We start from the raw sequence: 16897 nt of genomic DNA on the forward strand, positions 1-16897 counted from the left end.
ACATTTTCCCATATATTCCAGAATATTTTTACACATTTCAATACACTTTTAATATATATGTTACACAGTTTTTCAACACTATCAATAAGTGTTAGGGCTTATCTATATAAATAATAATAATAATAATAAGCCTTAGGGCTTTTATTAGCATTTTTCATAAATTATAAAATATGAGACTTAAAAAATGAAAAATGAAGAAATGAAAATGAGTGTTTTAAGTATAATATTTAAGTGTTTTAGTCTTATTATATTTAAAAAAAAATTAATTATATATATTATATAAAACTATATTTGATTAGTAAAATAGAGATGGGGTGAAAATAGAAAAATGAGTCCCCACAGGTAATTCTGTTTAAACATCCTTACTTATCTTAGTATATACCATTTATTCATTTTACACCATACACAAATTAAAACTTTTAATTTTGTCTCAATACACATCATTTCACACCATAAACAAATTAAAACTTTGATTAGTATAATGGAGATGGTCTATGTAATGGATGCCGGGCAAGAGGAGAGGAATGCTATAAAGGTGGTGATGATCGGAAGGGAGGGAGGTGACTGCCAGTGGTCAGAAATGACAAGTCACAAATTACCATCTCTATTCAAAACTCAATTAAGTTATTATATTTGAATTTTGTATGTAATTTATTTAATTTTTTAGGTACACTCTGTACGAAATAGAATATTGTGGTGTGTTCCTATGGGTTGGATTGAGATTTTTCTTCTAGGTGGACCTATGATGAGCTCTTACCATAAAAGTTCTTGAAGTGGACAAGTAACAAGGCTCTTTTTTTTTTTTTTTTTTTTGTAGTATACTAATTTTCTAACAAATGTAAAATATACCTAATTCATGTAATTCAGAAGCAGGTGCAAATGTTATGAATTTATAATTTTATATTTAAATTTTTAGATAATTTTTGATAAATTAAAAGAATTATTTAACAATGTTAGTCGATTTGATTAACAAGAAAAAAAAATCATTTAACAAATATTAAATGTGATAGTGATTGTATGCAGGGAGCGTTCCTTCTTCTTTTTTTTTTTTGATTTTATTTTTAAATGTGACATCCTTCATTTATATAATAGAATACATTGCATGTCTATTTGTGTCAAAATTACAATATCAAATTTAAATTTTAGTGCAAGTCTTAATTATTTATTTATTTATTATTTTTTTTTTTTTGGGAAAACACAAGATTTAATATATTATACATCTAACAATAAGTCATCTAATAAAATAAGTCTGAGTACAAAATATAAAATAAATCCTAAATGGAGAAAAATAACCTTCACACAGAAAAGATACGAGTCTCTACATAGGGAGTAAAAAAAAACTCCATGTAGAGATGAAACCTCTACAGAGAGAGAGATTATTGCAACACAAAATAAAAATAAAAAACAAAAAACAAAACGATCACCACCAAATAAATAATACCAATCACCTTAATGATCTGGTCATTGTCATAACTGATAGCTTTGATACTTTAATTTCTGCATCTGCGTTACAAAATAAAATATTTTGGATCTGAGATGGTTGCTTAGCGTATAACAACACGTTTAACAATATCGAATCTGGATTATGAATTAGATCTGAGTCAAGATCTAAAAGTTTCCTTAGTGGTAAGCCAATGATGGAGGCAACAGGAGTGATAGTGGCTAGTATGGTGATAGAAACAACAGGAGAAAAAATAGAGGGGGAAGGAATGTCAAAATACCACCCTTTCCTCCCTAAAGAGCATATAAAAGAAAGAGCGGTTAGAATTTGTTAGGGAAAGAAACGAAATAGAATTTCTTTACGAGTTTTATTAATGTGTGTTTTTAGGTCATTTGTTAAGATGTTTAATATAGCGATTCCGGTTTTACCTTTCTGCATTTATTGTTTTCCGGACTTTTGTTCCCTGATGTTGGTGGTTGTATACCTTGTTGTCATCCTTTAATTCCGCTTGATTGAGTTTTAGGATGTATTGGGCAGAGTTGTTACAGGTTGGTTAGACTTTGGTTTCAATTCCTTGTTGCCCAGTTTTTAGGAGGTCCGCTCGAGCGGGTCTTCTTGCGCTCGAGCGGAGATTGCACACTCCCAGTATTTTCGTTGTCTGCAAAACTCCTGCAGGTGTGATTTCTACGCTCGAGCGGATTTCCTGCGCTCGAGCGGGCTTGTTGGAGCTTGAGTGGGTAGTACATTTTTGGTGTAAGTTCTAGGAGGGGGAAATCTACGATCGAGCGGACTGGTTTTCGCGTTCGAGCGGATGTACATTATTCTTGTGTCTTGGAGCTCGAGCGGGCCTTCTTGCGCTCGAGTGGACCTAGTTTTTTGTTCTTGACGCTCGAGCGTTGTGTTTTCTGCTCGAGCGAGAATGTCGTATAACAGAGGGCAGCTGGGCATTTTTGAATCATTTTCTGCACTTTCTCTCTCTCTCATACTTTTCCAAAACGCCATTTGAGAGCCCCTCTCTCTAGAAACTCCCTTCTCTCTAGGGTTTGATCTAGTTAGAGTGCTTCCCTTCCCTTTGGCCTTTGTAAAAGTTGGGTTGATCGTCGAGGGCTACATTTTGATCCGAGAAACTTGTGATTTGGAGCAACTTCATTTTTGACATCTTCTTCTTTGGGTGTCATCTTTTGAGGTAGGGATTCCTACTCACTCTTATGGTTTTTGACATAGATTTTTGATTATTTTGATAAAGTGTTGAAGTTGGATAATTTTGGGACTTAGGGTTTCAAAATGTTAAAAGAGGGTTTTGTTATTTTGATTCTAAAATGTGTATTGTGGGTTTTAAAATAATGATATTGTTGTTGGTTGTTGATATATAGACCATTGGGTCAATATTGGGAAATGGGGTAGAAAACCCTAATTGGTTGTATAAATTAATTGGTATGATTAATTTGGGAAAATTGTGGTTATATGGAATTGAGTTGGAAATAATGAAATTGGCTCATTATATAGTAGAATAGTGGAGTTGGATTTATAAATCGCTCACTTTTGAAAACATTGATATTTTATCTGTTGGAGCTTTTATTATCTGTTTAGAAATAATTGCTTGGGCTACCGGTGGAGGATAGTTTTGATTGTTGTAGACAATGCATGATAATTAGACAAACTAAAACTAATCAATTGGATATGTCATAGAGTATGACGGTTGATAGAATACATTAACGTTATGTATTGATTGATTGTGTATATGACCTATGTGTATATACGTTGTGTGTGTGGGAGGAGATAAGGGATGTATTCCACGGTTTAGGGAAAGATAGGGGATGGACCTCTAAACCGGATGTTGTTTGGGAGGAGATAGGAGATGGACTCCACTGATACAGCTCATATGCTTGTCAGTTAACGTGTTGATATAGCTTGTATGCTTATCTATGGAAGTGTTGATACAGCTCATATGCTTATCTTTGGAAGTGTTGATATAGCTAATATGTATATCTGTTGAAATATGGATACAGCTTGTATGCTTATCTGTTAAGATGTTGATACAACTAGTATGTTTATTTATTGTAAAATGGGAAACGTTTAATATGAGTCAGTGTCTCATATAAGTGGTTGGCCAGGTTCTGAGCCGTTGATGTAAATTGTGAAATTGATAAGAAATGGAAACTGAAATGAAACATGAACATAGTGGTCATGAAATGGAATTGGGTAATGAATTGATTTATGGAAATTGAACATTTATCAATTGCTAATGTCTTAGTTATTGCTCATACTGTGTTTAGCATATCTCTACTGGGCATTGGCTCACCCTTTATGGGATATTGTTTTCAGATACAGGCAATATGCCACCTCCAAGGACGTAGCTTGGATGATGATGAGAGTTGAAGACTCTTTTTTTGTTTATTTTGTTTGTATTACATGTATATCAAGCAAAGGGCTTATTTTGTATAGAATTAGTACTCTTCTTTTGTGTAACCAGGTGTTGACTTGGAAAGTTGTAAGCGCATAGGGCATTTGCTTTTGTTGTTAACATGTAATACAGTTGTAAGAATTACTCTAATGAATAAATGGTTGGTTTCTTTTATATCAATGCATGTCTAAAGTGATAGGTTTTATATATCATTTTGAGGGCGTTACAACTTGGTATCAAAGCTATCGGGTTCGAATACTTTGGGTACGTGGGAAGTGATTAGGATCACAATGGGTTTGTCTCGTTTGATAGAGACTTAGATGTAGTGTTGTGTGCTTATATGATAACATGTTTATGTGACTATGTGGGCATGGAATGTAGTTTCTAGGATGTTGATTAGATCTTTGGGTTTCTGGGAGTCTTGTTGGAAAAGCACTTGATCAATGCTGTTTCTAACCGGAACTCTATTAACGCCTCGGGACTATCATTATCCGGAAATGAAATTCGTAATTGCTTATGTGATTATGTGCTTATGTGGAGTGAATTACAGTTGTCCATGCATTAGGACGTGAGTGTTATAGTTTCGGCACATTTGTGAATGTGCTAATGGTCTTGGTTACCTTTATTAGGATGTCAGGACGAGGACGTGGTAGGCGTGGTAGGCAAGAGATGCCTTTATCGGATGATATGCCGGCACAGCAGGAGGGAGTTGGTCAGGCCAATGTGGCCGAGCCAGCGGTTCAGAAGGCTATAAGTGCCTTGGCTCGAGAGATAGCAGGAGCTTTGGGTATTCTCAGAGCAGGAAATCAGGAACAGGCCCACGCAGCTGAGGCAGGGCCTTCCTTCTTGAAGAGGGAATTCTTCCGGTCCAATCCGGACGAGTTTGTTGGGGATCCGAAGGAGCCACTTAAGGCTGACGAGTGGTTGGAACAGATGGAGAAGATGTTCGAGATGCTTGGAATCGAGGACGGGGCCTTAAAGGTGACCTTGGCATCCTTCCAACTAAAGGGAGATGCGAGTCAGTGGTGGAAGTACGAGAAGGGCAGTGTTGGTGGTGCATGGGAGGCGTTTGTTAATGCTTTCCAGGAGAAATTTTTATCTTCAGCTGCTAGGGAGAAGCTGAGGGAGCAGTTTTGCCAACTTAAATAGCAGGGTTTGTCAGTGGCCGAGTTTGAGGCTACTTTTACTAGTCTGTCCAGGTTTGCACCTGAACTTGTGGCGTTCGAGGAACACCGTTGCTTAGAGTTTAAGCAGAAGTTGAGGCGGGGACTCAAGTTGAGGGTTGGAGGGTCCTTTATTCGAGATTATAGACGTTTGGTTGATGCTGCAGGTCATATGGAGATCATGATGCAGGAGTAGGATGAAGGGCAGAGAGGCTCCAAGAGAAGCCAAGATGGTCAGGGTGACGGCAGGAGACAGAGGGGTTCTAACCCTCAACAGTCTCAGGGAGAGGTAATCAGGGAGGCTTGACTTGTTTTACGTGTGGCCAGCTGGGTCAAAAGTCTTCGGTTTGCTCGCAGAAGGGAGGGGGTCAGCGAGCTGCTTCTTCTTCAGCTAGACCTCAAGGCCAGAGTTGGGGCAGGGGCCAGCCTTTCTCTTACTATTAGTGTGGTCAGCCTGGGCACCTGAAGAGGTATTGCCCACAGTTGAGTGCCACTTCAGGAGCGTCTGGTTCTAGGCAGAGTCAGAGTTACCAGCCAGCTTAGTCTGTGCAGGCCTCGAGGGCCAATCCGGAAGCTTCGTCATCCCAGTCAGTGTAGTAGTCTTTTGCTCCTAGAGGTGAGCAGGTGGATCAGGGGCCTACAAGGCGCATGTATGTTGTTACCGCGCAGGACCTAGTACTGGCTCCATCAGTAGTGAGAGGTACCTTTCTGTTTTGTAACTCGGTTGCTAGTGTTTTGATTGATACGGGTGCATCTCATTCTTTTGTATCTGCTGCATTCACATCTGTGTTGGAGTTGGAGTTGGCACAGTTAGCATCTCCTATTTGTGTTGTATCACCTGTTAGGGGTGAATTGATTTTGAAACACGGATGTAGAGGTTGTGATATAGAGGTCGCCGACCATAGGCTTCCTTTTCCTTTTGTTGTCATGCCCATGAAGGGTTTTGATGTTATTTTGGGTATGGACTGGCTATCATCATACCGGGCTGTTATCGATTGCTACCGCCAGAGGGTCACAATATGTACCTTGAGCGGGGAGTGTTTCCATTTCTTGGGGGATCGGGTTGGTAGTGTGTTGCCACCGATGTATGATCCGCGAGGGCGGAATAAGCTTAGTGGTCTACTTGCTAGCTTTATGAGTGGTGAGTGTGATGAGATCCAAATTGTATTGCCGAGGGTGGTTTGTGAGTATTCGAATGTTTTTCCCGAGGATCTCGTCAGTTTGCCACCTCATCAAGAGATAGAGTTCTTTATTGATTTAGTGCCCGACACAGCGCCGATTTCTATGGCACCTTATCGTTTTGCCCTAGCCGAGTTGAGTGAGTTGAAGATTCAGCTCCAGGAATTGCTAGATAAGGGTTTTGTTCGCCCTAGTGTTTCACCGTGGAGAGCACCGGCCCTCTTTGTTAAAAAGAAAGATGGTGCCTTGAGATTGTATATCGACTACCGAAAGTTGAATCGGGCTACGGTTAAGAATAAGTACCCTATGCCCCGTATAGATGATTTGTTTGACCAGTTGAAGGGCTCCCGTTGTTTCTCTAAGATAGACTTGAGATCGGGTAACCACCAATTGAGGGTCAGGAAGGAGGATATTCCTAAGACGGCATTCCGTACACGGTATGGCCATTATGAGTTTCTGGTGATGCCAATCGGGCTTACCAGTGCACCAGCAGTCTTTATGGACTTGATAAACCGGATCTTTCGGGAATTCTTAGATCGATTTGTGGTCATTTTCGTGAACGACATTCTTATCTATTTGCCTTTTGAGGAGGAGCACGAGGAACACTTGAGAGTGGTGCTTGAATTGCTTAGAGCCCATAGGCTGTATGCCAACTTTGGGAAGTGTGAGTTCTGGCTAAGAGAGGTCAAATTCTTAGGCCATGTGGTATCCGGAGAAGGGGTGTCTGTTGATACATCCAAGGTAGAGGTAGTGCAAGATTGTGCACAGCCTAAGAGTGTGTTTGAGATCCGCAGTTTTCTGGGATTAGCTGGGTATTACCGTCGGTTTGTGAAAGATTTCTCCAGGCTAGCTTCGCCATTGACTAGATTGACGCGGAAAGGGGTCAAGTTTGTGTGGAAGACTTGCGAAAAGTCGTTCCAGGAGTTAAAAGTTAGATTGATCACCACTCCGGTTTTGATTATTCCGGAGAGAGGGTTGGGTTATGCGGTTTATTGTGATGCCTCATGAGAGGGTTTGGGTTGTGTGTTGATGCAATAGGGGAAATTGGTAGCTTATGGCTCATGTTAGTTGAAAATACACGAGAAGAATTACCCTACACACGACCTAGAGTTAGCAGCAGTGATCTTCGCCTTGAAGATTTGGAGGCACTACCTTTATGGTGAGAGGTTCGAGGTGTTCTCGGATCACAAGAGTTTGAGGTATCTGTTTACACAGAGAGACTTGAATTTGAGGCAGATGAAATAGATGGAGTTCATTGAGGACTATGATTTTGAGTTGCACTATCACCCGAGAAAGGCCAGTGTTGTGGCCGATGCCCTTAGTAGGAAACCCATTAGTGGTGTAGCTTGTATAGCCATCCGGGAATAGGAGATGTTGGGTGCACTTGGCGAGTTTGATTTGCTTCTGGGCGAATCTGTTGAGGCTGCGGCCTTGTTTTCTGTTGTTGCGTAGCCTACACTTGTGACCCGAGTGTTAGAGGCACAGAGAGGTGACCTTGAGGTAGAATCCCTCCGAGAGAAGATCTCCAGTGGGAAGGTTGAGAAGGGTTTGACGGTGTATCCCGACCTGAGTGTGAGATACCGAGACCGTTTGTTTGTACCAGAGTCTTGCCGAGAGGAAGTACTCCGAGAACTCCATCATTCACGCCTTACGGTGCATCCGGGAGGCACTAAGATGTATCGGGATTTGGGTCGCCAGTTTTGGTGGCGGGGTATGAAGAGAGATGTGGCTGTTTTCGTATCAAGGTGCCTTACTTGTCAACAAGTGAAGGCCGAGCATCAGAGGCCAACGGGTTTGTTACAACCCTTGCCTATTGCCGAGTGGAAGTGGGAGCATGTCACTATGGACTTCGTTATAGGTCTTCCGAGGACTCAGCGGGGTAATGATGCTATTTGGGTGGTTGTAGACCGGTTGACTAAGTCGGCGCACTTCATTCCTATGCGCGTGAGAGATTCGGTAGATCATCTCGCCGACTTGTATATTCGGGACATAGTGAGATTGCACAGGGTCCCAGTGACGATCGTCTCAGATAGAGATTCTCGTTTTACTGCTAGGTTGTGGTAGAGTTTGCAGAGTGCCTTGGGCACTAAGTTGACCTTTAGCACGGTTTATCATCCTCAGACTGACGGGCAGTCCGAGCGTACTATTCAGATCCTTTAGGATATGCTTCGAGGTTGTGTCCTTGACTTTAGTGGGACGTGGGAGAGGCACTTGCCCTTGGTAGAGTTTGCCTACAACAACAGTTGTTAGTCTAGCATCGGTATGGCACCGTTTGAGGCCTTGTATGGCCGACCGTGTAGGTCTTCAGTGTGTTGGGCCGAGGTGGGTGATGCACCTTTGTTGGGTCCGAAGTTGGTTAGGGAGACGACGGAGAAAGTTGAGCTTATCCGTAGGAGGCTTGTTACAGCCCAGAGTCACCAAAAGAGTTATGCCGACCGTAGGAGGAGGCCTTTGGCATTTGAGGTAGGTGATCATGTCTTCTTGAAAATATCACCTAGGCGAGGTTTGATGAGGTTTAGGAAGAGTGGGAAGTTATCCCCTCGGTTTATCGGTCCCTTTGAGATCCTTGAGAGGATTGGGGAGGTTGCTTATCGTTTAGCTTTACCACCGTAGTTGTCCGGAGTGCATGACGTGTTTCATGTGAGTATGCTTCGGAAGTATGAGCCGGATCCGTCCCATGTGTTAGACTGGACCGACTTAGAGGTAGATGAGGATGCCTCGTATGAGGAGAGACCGGTTCGAGTCTTGGATAGGAGGGATCAAGTCTTGCGAGGCAAGACCATTCCTTTGGTAAAGGTTTTGTGGAAACACCATGGAGTGGAGCAAGCCACTTGGGAACGTGAGTTAGAAGTCCGCGAGAAATATCCGGACATGTTTGTTGATGTGTAATCATATAATGAAATTTTGTAATAATATTGAACTTTAAGAACATTATATATGTCTTAAGTTGTAAAACATTGTAAATGTTTTGGTTTATGGAAAGGTTGTAGAACTTGCCTTGAAATGGAAGTTTTTGTTAACATTGTGTATGTTAAGTATATTGTGGAAATGCAAGCATGATGTTAGTCCTGCATGTATTGTGGAATTGTGGAAAATGAGGTGAAATTGGTAAATTTCAAAAGAATGCATGTTGGTAATGCAGGTTGTTATGTATAATGTGATATGCCTCTTGAAAAGAGATGGGATTGACCGGTAACGGGTCGGATTGTTTAACATTATGTTGTAATATTGTTGGGAATGGAGAAAACTTGTTTTTGAAAAACTTGTATTTAATTTCGCGGACGAAATTCTTTAAGGGGGGAAGGTTATAGTGATTCCGGTTTTACCTTTCTGCATTTATTGTTTTCCGGACTTTGGTTCCCTGATGTTGGTGGTTATATACCTTGTTGTCATCCTTTAATTCAACTTGATTGAGTTTTGGATGTATTGGGCAGAGTTGTTACAGGTTGGTTAGACTTTGGTTTCAATTCCTTGTTGCCCAGTTTTTAGGAGGTCCGCTCGAGCAGGTCTTCTTGCGCTCGAGCGGAGATTGCACACTCCCAGTATTTTCGTTGTCTGCAAAACTCCTGCAGGTGGGATTTCTACGCTTGAGCGAATTTCCTGCGCTCGAGCGGGTCGAGCTCGAGCGGGCTTGTTGGAGCTCGAGCGGGTAGTACATTTTTGGTGTAAGTTCTAGGAGGGGGAAATCTACGCTTGAGCGGATTGGTTTTCGCGCTCGAGCGGATGTACTTTATTCTTGTGTCTTGGAGCTCGAGCGGGCCTTCTTGCGCTCGAGCGGACCTAGTTTTTTGTTCTTGACGCTCGAGCGTTGTGTTTTCCGCTCGAGCGGGAATGTCATATAATAGAGGGCAGCTGGGCATTTTTGAATCATTTTCTGCACTTTCTCTCTCTCTCTTACTTTTCCAAAACGCCATTTGAGAGCCTCTCTCTCTAGAAACTCCCTTCTCTCTAGGGTTTGATCTAGTTAAAGTGCTTCCCTTCCCTTTGGCCTTTGTAAAAGTTGGGTTGATCGTCGAGGGCTACATTTTGATCTGAGAAACTTGTGATTTGGAGCAACTTCGTTTTCAACATCTTCTTCTTTGGGTGTCATCTTTTGAGGTAGGGATTCCTACTTACTCTTATGGTTTTTGACATAAATTTTTGGTTATTTTGATAAAGTGTTGAAGTTGGGTAATTTTGGGACTTAGGGTTTCAAAATGTTAAAAGAGGGTTTTGTTATTTTGATTCTAAAATGTGTATTGTGGGTTTCAAAATAATGATATTGTTATTGGTTGTTGATATATAGACCATTGGGTCAATATTGGGAAATGGGGTAGAAAACCCTAATTGATTGTATAAATTAATTGGTATGATTAATTTGGGAAAATTATGGTTATATGGAATTGAGTTGGAAATAATGAAATTGGCTCATTATATAGTAGAATAGTGGAGTTGGATTTATAAATCGCTCACTTTTGAAAACATTGATATTTTATCTGTTGGAGCTTTTATTATCTGTTTAGAAATAATTGCTTGGGCTACCGGTGGAGGATAGTTTTGATTGTTGTAGACAATGCATGATGATTAGGCAAACTAAAACTAATCAATTGGATATGTCATAGAGTATGACGGTTGATAGAATACATTAACGTTATGTATTGATTGATTGTGTATATGACCTATGTGTATATACGTTGTGTGTGTGGGAGGAGATAGGGGATGTATTCCTCGGTTTAGGGGAAGATAGGGGATGGACCTCTAAACCGGATGTTGTTTGGGAGGAGATAGGGGATGGACTCCACTGATACAGCTCAGATGCTTGTCAGTTAACGTGTTGATATAGCTTGTATGCTTATCTATGGAAGTGTTGATACAGCTCATATGCTTATCTTTGGAAGTGTTGATATAGCTAATATGCATATCTGTTGAAATGTGGATACAAGTTGTATGCTTATCTGTTGAGATGTTGATACAACTAGTATGTTTATCTATTGTAAAATGGTAAACGTTTAATATGAGTCACTGTCTCATATAAGTGGTTGGCCAGGTTCTGAGTCGTTGATGTAAATTGTGAAATTGATAAGAAATGGAAACTGAATTGAAACATGAACATAGTGGTCATGAAATGGAATTGGGTAATGAATTGATTTATGGAAATTGAACATTTATCAATTGTTGATGTCTTAGTTATTGCTCATACTGTGTTTAGCATATCTCTACTGAGCGTTGGCTCACCCTTTATGGGACATTATTTTCAGGTACAGGCAATATGCCACCTCCAAGGACGTAGCTTGGATGATGATGAGAGTTGAAGACTCTTTTTTTTGTTTTTTTTTTTTTTTTGTATTACATGTATATCAAGCCAAGGGCTTATTTTGTATAGAGTTAGTACTCTTCTTTTGTGTAACCATGTGTTGACTTGGAAAGCTGTAAGCGCATAGGGCATTTGCTTTTGTTGTTAACATGTAATACAGTTGTAAGAATTACTCTGATGAATAAATGGTTGGTTTCTTTTATATCAATACATGTCTAAAGTGATGAGTTTTATGTATCATTTTGAGGGTGTTACATTTAAAAAGGTTATACATTTTTCATTACACATAATTTTTCATGCAAAATATAATCAAAATGACATAACTTGACAATATTACTCCAACAATAAACATCTTTTACACTAAAAAGTAAAACACAACAAGAAAGAAAAAAAGTATTATTTTAAAAATTTGGTATTATCATAATTTGGCTTAAAAACAACATACCAAAATAATTTTAACTACAATTTGAAAATAATAAATTTAAATAATCTTAACTACTAATTTTCAGTATTTAATAATAAATTTTAAATAATTTTAACTACTAATTTTTCAGTTTTAACTATTAATTTTCAGTATTTAATTTTCATTTTTATCAAACACCAGCTAAATTTGAATAATATCTTATGTCTAATTAATGCATTGATTTAATCAACCCATAATTATTGTTTACACCAATACATTGATTCTATATGATCATTGTTAATTGGGTAAATTGGGAAAAAATATTGGGTATTTGTTAATTGGGAAAAAATACAATTTGTCTTACACTTTAAAATTATATATAAGAAAATTCTCAATTAGTGTGATAAATTTTTCATCGTGTCTAAATTGAACAGTGGTATCTAGACTATAGGTTCTACCACAGATTTCATTTTGATGATTTAATTTTTTATTTTTATTTTGTAAGCCCCCATATATATATATATATATTATTCATAAGAAAATCAAATTAATTCATATTTATTTTTAAAATAATTGATGACTAGTATAATTTTATTTTTCTTTTAAAAACAAACACAATGAAATTATATGATTATAATTATCGGATCAATTTAATTTTTATATGAATGAACGACACATAAAGTAAATAAAATAGACAACTTAAATCATTAAAGTGAGACCTGTAATAAACCTCACATGCCCAAATTACGTTATCTATTCTACAATGTGAACTAGTTACAAGTCCAATCCTTTATTAACACCTCTCGATATAGTGTTGATTGGATTCAATAATAATTTTATTATTAAAAAAAAGGACATATTTAATATTTTTCTTATATATTTTGCTCATTCGGTATATTTTTGAAATATCTAATTAGAAGGGTCACACCAGTGATGAGGACAATGAATTATTTTAGAGCCTATCCACATTGATTAAGAGTTGTTCCATATTTTCTGATCAATGATTGTTGTCTTTGTTGAACCTTTAGTCACAGTGAAGTAAAAATTCGTAATGAGACAATGATTCCAGGACAAAGCGTCAGATACAAGCTCAAATGTCACTAAAGTTGTCTAAATAATTGCACCTTATATAAATATATACTTATTTGTTGCTCTGATATGATATATTTGGGTTTGACTATTACTTTTGTGACGCCAATTTTCCAGTACATCATTAAATGATCAGTGATTAATATTGGGTCAACCATTGGGTCTACTATAATTATCTTCATATAATTGTACTTCTGAAATATTAGGAGTGGAATTGTTTTAGGGACAGGATAAAAATAAAAAAGTGTTTTCCTTGTCTCAACTCTCATTTCATTGCAACTTTCTACTATTTGATAAATCTATTATATTTTTTTATTTGAAAACGAATATATATATATATATATATCCTACTTAAAATAAATGAAAAATATGTGTACCTACTGAATATGCAATTTAATATCATTCTGTTAATAACTTAAACTGTTTGTTTGATATTAGACCAATTCATTTGACTGAACTTGAAGATATTACAAGATGAAATTGATAAAATTGAAACTCAAAACATCAAAATAGTACAAAACTCATATTTTAACAACTATAATTGCATTCCATCCTTTCTTATTTAGTGGTCTTGAAGTAATGTTTCACATTCTATGGTATATCATTCCATACCATTATACATTTAGTGGTCTTGAAGTAATATTTCACCTCTAGAGTTCCTTATACCCTGGAAAATATAAAATGACAAAAATGAGAGGGCTGATTTTTATAGGAAAATGTCACTTATGATATGAGTCACATTCATCAACCAGATAGCTCAATGAAACCCTCACCTTTTCATAGTGCCTTTCTTGGAGAGTCATCTCCTCAAACTTGTCATGCCCCCATTTCCTGTTGTCTTTTAACTCTCCAAACTTCCTTCCACCTAGTGTTTGCCTAAACAAATTCAAATAACCAACACAAAAATAAAAGCAGGCTAATTTTAAAAAATCAAATCAACACTAAAATATTACCAAAACAAAGAAGAAGAAACATGGAAAAAGAAAAATTTACACTTACTGTGCACAAGAGCATGATGTTAATGGTAATAAATAATGAAAAAAGCAGAACACAGGAGTTCCATAGACAGTTATGTCAAAACAAACCAACATTGTTTATGTGTTGTAAGCTTTTTTCTTAAAAAACTAAAAAATCCAAAACATAATAATTATTTTAACTCATATTTTAATTAAAAAATCAATAATGATTGTTGGATTACAATTGCTGATTACTTAAATAAAGTTCTTGACTCACAAGTAATTGTAATTTAAAATCCATATAATTCTTTTAGAAGTAAAATCCAATATAAGTATATTGTTGATATTTTAATGTTTTTTTGTTTCATTGAAGCAAGTATATGGAGAGTGCTCCAATTATCTTCTACTGGAGGGGAAACATAATTCGGGATCCCGATGAAGATGTGTCATATGATGCTGAGTCGAAAGGGATATATGGAGTGTAACTTGGCACCACGCTTAACAATTTGGAGGAGATGTTCATGTCCAAGGTGGCAAGTTACGGCGAATGTAACGCCCTTAAAACAAACCTATAATCATACAATCACGATACAAGAACGAGATATCATATTCCCAACATCAGAGTATTCTTACAGGAGATATTACATGTTGACAACAAAAGTAAATGCCCTATAGGCTTACAACTTTCCAAGCCAACACTTGGGTCCAACAAAATAGAGTTCTAACTCTTTACACAAAATAAGCCCTTGGCTTGATATACATGTAATACAAGAAGATAATTACAAAAGATAAGCCTTCAACTTCTACAACCTCCCAAGCTAAGACCTTGGAGGCGGCATATCACCTGCACCTAAAAATGATGTCCTATATAGGGTGAGCCAACGCCCAGTAGAGATATGCTAAACATAATATGAGCAATAACTAAAACATGAGCATTCGATAAATGTTAACACTGGTCAACCAACTTACAACACAATTCAATTCCATGACAAATATGTCCATGTTTCATTTTACTTTCCTTTACTTAACCAATTTTCAATTCATAAACATGGCTCAGGACCTGGCCAAACAATTAAATGAGATTACAACTCATATCAACAATACTTCCATACTTCACAAATGATACACATATTTGTTGTATCAGTGGAGTCCATCCCCTATCTCCTCCCAAATAATATCCGGCTTAGGAGTCCATCCCCTATCTCCTCCCAAACCGTGGAGTACATCCCCTATCTCCTCCCACACAATACAATGTATATAAATACTTATCATATACAAGATCAAGCAATACACATATTTGATATATTATTCCAACCATCACATTCAATGACATATTCAACGTGATTAGTTTCAGTTACCTAATCATCATGCAATGTCTACAACAATCAAGAATATCCTCCACCGATAGCCCGAAGCAATTATTTCTAAACAGATAATAAATGCATCAACAGATGAATTATCAACAATTTCAAAAGTGAGCGATTAATAAATCCAACTCCACCATCCAATCTCATCTTAAGCCAATTTCATCATTTCACAATGAAAGTCATTGATTACACTAATGACCCAATAAAACCCAAATATGGCATTTCCCTCCATTTTTTCCAATATTGACACAAAGGTCCAAATATCATTAATAAATATTCATAACCTCATTTTAAGACCCATATACACATATGTAGTTAAAAAGGAACAAAACCCCTCTTTTCAATATTTCAAACCTCAAACCCTAACTTCCCAAATCAAACCATCTATACAAAATACCCAACATCTATGTTAAAGATCATAAAAATGAGTAGTTATCCCTACCTCAAATGGAGAGACTCAAAGGGATGATGAAGAAATTCGAAAATGCTCCAAACTTCAAGATTTTCGGATTGAAATGAAGATCAAGGCAAGCTCCACACTTTTTGCAAAGGAACTAAGGAAGAAGATCACTCAAACTAGATCAAACCTTAGAGAGAAGGTGAAATGTAGTGAGAGAAGCTCTCAAATTAGGTTTTTAGAAAGTTAGAGAGAGAGAGAGAGAGTTGAAAAGTGATTTAAAATAACACAGTCCAGACCTGATATACATATGACCCGCTCGAGCGGAGAATAGGACGCTCGAGCATCAAACACAAAAATTAGACCCACTCAAACGCAAGTATACTCGCTCGAGCGCCAAGACACAACACAAAACTCTACCCACTAGAGTGCAAAGGGACCAGCTCAAGCGTAGATTACACTTCTCCAGTATTTTTACAGACTTCGAACACTCGCTCGAGCGCAAGATACCCGCTCGAGCGCAACCCGCTCGAGCATAAGAAACGCCGCTCGAGCGTGGAAAACACCTCTGCAGTATATCTGCAGACGCACAAAATGCTAAAAGTGTGTAAACTCCGTTCGAGCGCAAAAAGGCCCGCTCGAGCGGATCACCAAAAATTTGGGCAACAAGAATAGGGACCAAAGCTCAACCAACCTGTCCAAGACATGCCCAAGACATTTCTAAACTCAAACTCAAAGAGCTGAAGGACGGAAATGCAATACCGACAACAACCATCATCTACGGAATCGAGCCCGGAATACAATAAACAAAAGAGGGAAAACCCGAAATCGCTATAGCAAAAGTGTCCAATTGAACTTCAAATGTAGATATCCTTATCGCTAGTGGCAAGCAATCAACAAATACAAGATATTACTGATCAATGACGATGAGACGTTGAACACCCGTTGAACACCGTATTAAATATCGGTGCAAGTTTCCAACCACCAAATTGTTTGTACATTGATAAAGAGGTTGTACACAATGTCCTGAATATGACACAGATGGATTCTCGTCCCTTCACTACATTGCTTACATAGGGGATTGACACGACAGCGTTTCGGTCTCCTATGTATGCATCAGATCAATGTTATGCAATAGGCTACACACAACAGACATTTGATGGCCATGGTGTGGAATCAAGTTCATGTGGTGGATATGATTATGA

At 37.9% G+C, this 16897-nt stretch overlaps 1 pseudogene across 1 annotated transcript in view; it reads right to left on the minus strand.

The window, feature by feature from the left end:
* The window catches only part of LOC114257052 (prolycopene isomerase, chloroplastic-like), a 50364-nt pseudogene extending 33894 nt beyond the window's left edge, over window positions 1–16470 (minus strand). Inside the window, exons 1-3 of the transcript XR_014357143.1 lie at window positions 16387–16470; window positions 14415–14497; window positions 13746–13848 (exon numbers count right to left, since the gene is read on the minus strand). The product of XR_014357143.1 is annotated as a prolycopene isomerase, chloroplastic-like (transcript). The remainder of the gene's footprint in view (window positions 1–13745; window positions 13849–14414; window positions 14498–16386) is intronic.
* Window positions 16471–16897: the final 427 nt, after the last annotated feature.

Source organism: Camellia sinensis, chromosome 2 (assembly GCF_055761805.1).
Source record: "Camellia sinensis isolate YWXY chromosome 2, ASM5576180v1, whole genome shotgun sequence".
In the NCBI taxonomy this organism is placed as follows: Eukaryota; Viridiplantae; Streptophyta; class Magnoliopsida; order Ericales; family Theaceae; genus Camellia; species Camellia sinensis.